Genomic DNA, 5,127 nt, shown 5'->3' with positions numbered 1-5,127 from the left:
GAACTTTCATATATTGCTGGTAGGAATGCAAACTAGAATGGCCATTCTGGAAAAACTGTTTGGCAATTTCTTACAAAGTTAAATATACATTTACCAGATGACCCAGCAATTGTACTCTTAGATATTTAACCTGTAGTTATAGTTCCACAAAAACCTAGACATGAATATTTATAGCAGCACTATTCGTAACAACCAAAAACTAGAAACAAGTCAGATGTCCTTTTTGCTTGTCACCACATTTTTGGTTGTCACAAGTCCTGGCAACTAAGTGCATAGAGACCAGGGATGCTGCTAAACATCTTACAATGTTCAGCATGGCCCTCCCCCCAACAGTGAATTATCCAGCCCCAGATGTCTATAGTGCCTTTGTTGAGAAACCCTGCTTTCAGATACCTGAGAGTACTTGGGCCATATTCAGCAGTGCCTGACAATTTCCTCTGATTCCTTTTTATTGTTCCGTCTTCCTTGCTCGCCCTCATCCTGAATTCCTACTTATTTCTAATGTAGAACTCTTCAGCTATTCCCTTTTTTCTCATCACCAGTGGATTATGTTTTCAGGCTCATACCTCCATCTCAAGAGGTTTCATAAGGTATCTTCCTTAGCAAATACAGTACACTCTGTAAGAGGAATTTTATTGCCATTTGTGAAGATAACAATAATTTTCAGCTTGTTATACACTCACACCCACGGAGTTATACTTGGGATACTACAGTGGATGTGTTTTTGTCACATGCTTTTTTCACTTAATAGAATATCGTGAATATTTTCCCATTGCTTACCTAATAGGACGCTGCTTGCCAAATGTTCCTGGTTCTCCCTTCTTTAGGGACGTAATGGGATCACACCTCCTGATACCCTTGCGATGGGCAGGGCCATGGGCCTAGTTTTATTAAATGAGTTGAGAATGGAATTGACACATAATTTCCAGCCACGGTATTTAATTGCTTATTTGATAACTTTCAGAGCTCTTTATTTCCCTATGGTAACTTGACTAGCAATGTTTGAGATTGGAACTTTTCCAACAGCCTGGATATCTGATGAAAAGAGGCCCTCGTTGATGTGATGTACATGTGGCATGAGAAAGAAACAAACTTCTGTTATTTTAAATCATTGGGACTTTTGGGGGTGTTTATTTCTGCTGTATGACCTAGCCTATCCTGATGGATACATCTGCTACCCATTCAGCGCTTCTGTTTAGAGGCTTACTTCTCACCATTGGATAAAGGAGACTATATCCAAGATCAAGGGGGTTTGTCTTCTTTGGTCTACCCGAATAATTGCCATCCTATTCTTCTTTCCAGTGGTTAGTTTAGGGGAAGGCATATGATTCTCTTCTGAGGCATAATGGGAGGTCAGCTGGGGACTCCTAAGAAAAGTTTCCCTGATCCTAGATAAGAGAACTGAAGAGACAGTCCTTTGGGCTTCTGGACATTGCTTGTATTTGGATGTGGCACCTGGAACCTTGTTGCCATCTTGAAAGAGTGAAAGAGAACCCCCTAAAGCAAATCTGACTCACTAAGGATGGCAGAGCAGAGTGATGGAAAGAACCTGGGTCTTGATGACATTACTGAGGTCTGGAATCAACCAACCTGAAACTTGTCCTACCTCTATACTTCCTGATATGTGCCATAATAAAAGTCCTTACTTTCAAGTCCATTTCGGTCAGTGTTTTATGTTACTGAAAACATCCAAAGTGATCTATCGTTAAGTTGACTTCGGCAATGTTGATTTAATTGTCTGTAAAGCATGTCTAGACTATATATAATATATTTAATTAACTTCCTGTGACCTAACATTTAGGTAGTTTTCAATTTTCAGCCACTATAATATAAAGAGGGTCCCTCACTGCAAATAGTGCCAAATAAAAGTTACAAGCATTTTTCTGCTTCCTAAGAGTGGGAGGCCCGCCTCCCTTTGAACCAGATCTTTATTCATTCACCCACTCATTCTGTTTTTTGTGGGAGTCTCCAGATAGAACAGTAATTTAGAACTGACAAGATCCTGGTCCTCATGTAGCTCATAAAAACTTACGTTCCTTTGATTTGGTAAAGCCAACCAATGGTGCTTTAGTTAAATAAATGTGAAATTAATTCCCACCCACTGGTTCTTGGAGAAAAGATGACAGCCGATGTACTGGACTGAGAGATGAAGTGTTTTGATTAGAAATACAAAGTAAACATATATTTTAGCATAAAGAGTTATGACTCCAGACTTTGTAACTTCTTAGGGAAATCCACAATTTAAATTACCTATCTCCTCAAATTATTCTGTTGTTTTAAAAACCACTTAATTGAGGTATAACTGACATATGGACACACAACTTGATGTGTTTGGAGAGAGTGTATACACCCATAAAACCATCATCATAATCAGGGACATAAACTTAGGCATCACCTCCAAAAGTTTCTTTCCACCCCAGAAAACAAAACACAATGAGTTATCAATGAATTATCACCTTACACCTGTTAGGATGGCCATATATAGACATGGTGAGGATACAGAAAAAAGGGAACCCTTTTACTCTATTGATGGGAATGCAAAATGGTGCAGTCACTATGGAAAACAATATGGAGGTTCCTCAAAAAATTAAAAATAGAATTATTATTTGATTAAGCAATTCCACTTCTCGGTATATTTCCAAAGGAATTAAAATCCAGATCTTGAAGAGGTATCTGCACTCCCATGTTCATTGCAACATTATTTATCATTGCCAAGATATGGAAACAACCTACATGCCTATCAACAGATGAATGGATGAGGAGAATGTGAGACAGATATATATAATAGAAAAATATTCAGCCTTGCAAAAGAAGGAAATCATGCCATTTGCAAGAACATGGATAGACCTGGAGGACCATATGCTAAATGAAATAAGTCAGAGAGTCTACGGCCATACCACCCTGACCACGCCCGATCTCGTCTGAAATAAGTCAGAGAAAGACAAATATTGTGATCTCACTTACATGTGAATATAAAATAGTCAAACTCATGGAAGCTCATAGTACAACGGTGGCAGGGGGAATGGGGAAACGGAGATAGTGGTCAAAGGGTACAAAATTTCAGTCATGCAGGAGGAATAAGTTCTGGAGAATTACTACTGTTCAATGTAAGGCCTGCGATTAACAATGCTGTATTGTATACTTAAAAGTTTGATAACAAAGTAGATCTTATGGTAAGTGCTCTCACCACAAAAGGAAAAAGCAAAATAAAACATAACAAAACATAATAAATTATTATTTCTTTAAAGATTGTATGTTCTTACTGCATATCGTGTAGGAAAAGTTGAGGGCTGGACTGGTAGGAGCAGTGCGTCTTGCCTGAGTATATGGGCCTGGAGGGAGAATACTATAAAAATAAGAACTGATTCCTGAGAAGACTGAGATTTAAAAAAAAAAAAATAGCTGTCTCCACAAACTTTTTTTTTTCTCATTCTATAAAGATTTGTCATTTTCAAATCCCAGTGAAAGGAACTGGAATAATTTACCAATTTTGTTTCCCATTATGTGCCTTAGAGATACCTCAGGAAAAACTGGTGTCTGATACGACAGAATAACATTTGCAGAATGTAAGACTGTGGTGACAGCACCGAGGTTGATTGTTGCAGGCATATTAAACTCTTTGAGCATTATACGGTTACATCCTGTTTATACAGGACACTGGTCCAATAACAAAAATAAAGAACAGCAGCTGGAAATTTATCTCATTCAGTGTTCAGAGATAAAAGGGTTAATCATTCATTCCATTATTTTCTGCAGATATGTCCTTTTTTCATACTGAAATCTAATAGCAATTAAATAGGGATGTTTTTCTAAGCTACTACATGAAGAGGATGCTGAAGGCCATTACCCTACAGCATACTGCATCATAAGGACTATTCCGTTCACCAGTTCTGGCCACTTCCAAAACATACCCGAATCCAGTTTTATTTCTGTCCAGGAAGCTGGGTGCCAAGGATCAGATACAAGCGCAAGTACATTTAAGCAGCAAGATTATGGTCAACAGACTCTGAAAATGGAAAATGGCAGACATAGCGAGGCCAGAGAAGCCCCAGCCACATCCCCCTTCCAGGCCCAGGGTGGAAGAAGCGTCTACACAAACTTAACGGTGCATTAGCAGCAGCTGTGGTGTCACCTGGAACGTGGATATTTGGAGACAGTTCAGCATTCTGCTTCCTCTTCGCTGCATGCTCTTGGACAAGCCGCTCTGAGTCCCCATATCCTCATTAATCAAATGTCGACAAAATGAAAGCATTTACTTCATTGGGTTATTTTGAAAAAATAGCATCATAATGTATGTGAAAAAGCATTATTAACTTGGCAGACATATTGCTTTTAGTTATTGTTTGTTTTGGGGGGTTACTTAAATGAAAAATACTTTGAAGGTTGAGTTCCCAGACGTGTTGTAAAAAAGATGTGTCTATTTTTTATTATTCAATAATACATAATCATCTTTGAAAAAGAAAGACACCCAACATGTCCATGCTTACACACCCTCACCCCTCCAACTGCCTGGTGTTTCACTGACACCGTCTTGCCCTTGGCTTCCAAGCAATGGAAGGCAGTGACATTGTACATCCCTTCTTATATGGAACATCATCTATCAGCACTATCCTCAAGCCCTCTTCCCTTGTAATCCTTCTTAGGAAATCCTTCGCTCAGGTTGTATTTTATTCTAGAAATTTGAGCATTTCTTTTACAAATATTTAAATTATTAGTCCATCTGGAGTTAATTTGACATAGGGTGGGAGAGATGTGTCATAGTTTTGCAAATGCTAATCTATTTACAAAATAGATATCTTTGCAAATGGCATTCAACACCATTTATTGAATGACCCTGCCTTTCATCACTGATTTGAGTTGCAAATTTTTCCATATACTAAGCTACTAAATATATTTGAGAAGGCTTTTGGATGAGACATTCCACTGAATTGTCTGTTCTTTGCCCAGTTACTCCCACATATTTTAATTAACTTTATAGAAGCTTTCCTCTCTAATGAGTGAGGCCCTCAACCTTTCTTTTCCATCATCAACTGACTTCCTAGCATGCTTCTTCTTTCTGGAGATCTTTAGAATCTTTTTATATTCACTCTCTAGACATCCATGAAAATACAGAAGAATCTCCAAACT

At 38.3% G+C, this 5,127-nt stretch overlaps 1 pseudogene; it reads right to left on the bottom strand.

Annotated features, from left to right (window-relative positions):
* Positions 1–3,643: 3,643 nt before the first annotated feature.
* On the bottom strand, positions 3,644–4,715 carry LOC118004557 (annotated as a pseudogene).
* Positions 4,716–5,127: the final 412 nt, after the last annotated feature.

Source organism: Mirounga leonina, unplaced genomic scaffold, assembly GCF_011800145.1.
Source record: "Mirounga leonina isolate KUSES-001 unplaced genomic scaffold, KU_Mleo_1.0 Mir_93, whole genome shotgun sequence".
NCBI classification, from domain to species: domain Eukaryota; kingdom Metazoa; phylum Chordata; class Mammalia; order Carnivora; family Phocidae; genus Mirounga; species Mirounga leonina.
This window is presented reverse-complemented; position numbering and strand designations above follow the sequence as displayed.